The 2225-nt window shown below is 48.4% G+C and overlaps 1 non-coding gene across 1 annotated transcript; it reads left to right on the forward strand.

Moving 5' to 3' along the window:
• The first annotated feature begins 446 nt into the window (after window positions 1-446).
• Window positions 447-529, forward strand: LOC133269149 (small nucleolar RNA SNORD45). Its single transcript, XR_009743335.1, has one exon. It is a non-coding gene; the product is annotated as a small nucleolar RNA SNORD45 (small nucleolar RNA).
• The last annotated feature ends 1696 nt before the right edge of the window (window positions 530-2225 follow it).

Consider the following 2225-nt stretch of genomic DNA (forward strand, 5'->3'; position numbering starts at 1 on the left):
TGCTGCTGGAGAAACACGTGGCGTGTGCTCCTCTGGGACACGGGCAGGTTTCTGTATAAGCATCGGCTCGCTGCGGCCCCGCTCGCTGCCGTGTGCTGAGCCAGGGCTGGGTTTTCCCGAGGGTTACACTGGTCTGTTCAGCAGTTATTTATTTGGTGTGCGCTTTTCCCTGAGAACAGGCAGTTGTTTTCGCTCCTGTTCCCCGCGGTGGTCTCCATTGTACATTAAATTTCTTGCCCATCTAGTCTGTCGTTGTCTCCTTGCGCAAACCGCTGTGAAAGCAGCACCCAGAAGGCTCAGGTGCTCGCGTGCTGTACCTCTGGTACCACCTCGGGGCAGGTGGTAATGGTGTTACGGGTAAGTAAGGTCGTATTCTGCTTTAGGAGGAAAGTGTTGGGTTTGAAACCCTTGGACATAGCACGGCAGGGCAGGAGGTGGCAGCCTTGGGTCAGTGATGAGTGTTGGCATGTATTACCTGATCTGGAACTGATGTATCACCACATTAGCTCTAGAATTACTCTGAGACCCAGGAACGTCTGATTTCCTTTGGCTGCCATCTTGGACTTTTCAGGCACCCACAGACCAGTTCCTTGAGTGCAAACATCCAGCCCCTGCTCCTAAGCATGAGGTGTCGGGACAGAAACCTGGTGCTGGGCATCTCCTGTGGATGGTGAGCTCCGGTGCAGTCATCAACATGGCAGTGCACATTTGCTTTGTCACTTAAAGCTCCATCTGTGTAATGTGTTCAGGGCAGCACTCTCAGGAGGCCCAAAAAACAAGTGTGCTGGTTGTAAGTGTCCAGGCCCTGCTCCTTAAGCCACACAGAAAGTGCCAGAACAGAAACCTTGTGTTGGGCATCTCAGGTGCTCTCAGGCAGCCCAGAAACCACCTCCAAAAGTACAAGCATCCAGCTTCTACTCCTGAGCCTGAGGTGCCAGGACAGACACCTGGTTCTAGGCATCTCCTCCTACACATGGTGCACTCTGGAACTGTTCCAACATCATGGACATCTACCGTTTCTTAGCCATGTAAAACTCCATCTGTGTATAGCTTCAAAGTTCATTGCTCTCAGGTGTTCCAGAAGCCAGCCGCTATCCTGATGCATTTGGCAAGGCATCTCCAGAGAGAATGCCTTCAGCCCTGGAGCGTAAGTAAAAGTGTCCAGGTGTCTGTAGCTTGAATGGCAAAGAGCCACCAAGGGAGCCTCAGGTCTTCATCATGACTCCCAAAGTGCAAACATCCAGGCCCTGCTTCTAAGCCTAAGGTGCCAGGACAGAAACCTGGTGCTGGGCATCGCCTGCACATGTTGTGCTCTGTAAAAGTGCCACCAACATGAACATCCACCCTTTCTTTGCCACCTAAAACTCCCATCTTTTACCCCCATGCACTTCTATGTGTTTGTTTCCCCCCTTGCATCAGTAACCTGTGCCGTATCACAGCAGAGCTGATGACATCTATTACATGGTACCCTAGTGCTGTCAAAGGAGCTAGAAGAGCACCTCTCCAATAGATCCTAACTGGGAATGAATATCACTGCACCCCCTCCTAACTACATATGCATTACTGACACTTCTGATCTCTGAAGATACTTATCTGCCCCTCGTTGTTACTGCTCCTGTCTCATCCTTTCTGAGCGCTTGTCTTTCAGTCAACAGCAAGAGGCAGTGCAGGGAGAATATCTTAACACAAAGAATGCCTGGTGGATGCTGAAGCTTGCAGGGTAGATCCCTGCGAGACCAAGGCATGCCATGTGAAATGGATCTGCTGGTTCTGCAGAAATGCTCTTGGTTTTCATGTTTATATACATAAAGTGGGTTCTGTCACTATTATAATAGTCTCTTTCCAGGAACAGAGCTGACCCTGTGCTTTAGCTGGCCCATGCACTTTTAAACTCACTGAGTTGGGTGGAAAACAGAAGTATAAATAAATAAATAATGTAAATCTAATCCCCTAGTTTAAGCACAGGAAGCAAATAGGCCTTTGCTCCAACTTACACGTTTGGATCAGGAGACAACTTTTAGTGAAAGACCTGTCTGCATCTTTCTCTTTGGCAAGCAGAATTCCTTTTCATGTCTCAAAGTAATTGATTCACTAAATAGCCACAAGTCTCAACTCTTAGTAGATGAGAGAACAAAATTTGCACTACACTAAACCAGTTTAGGTGCTGTTGCCTGTTAATTGTTTGACTACAGAGAGTAGAATGCAAAAGTAGAAACATGCTCTTT

Source organism: Pezoporus flaviventris, unplaced genomic scaffold, assembly GCF_033815535.1.
Source record: "Pezoporus flaviventris isolate CSIRO_AGI_PZ_B2104156 unplaced genomic scaffold, CSIRO_AGI_Pfla_v1 ptg000014l, whole genome shotgun sequence".
Classification (NCBI taxonomy): domain Eukaryota; kingdom Metazoa; phylum Chordata; class Aves; order Psittaciformes; family Psittacidae; genus Pezoporus; species Pezoporus flaviventris.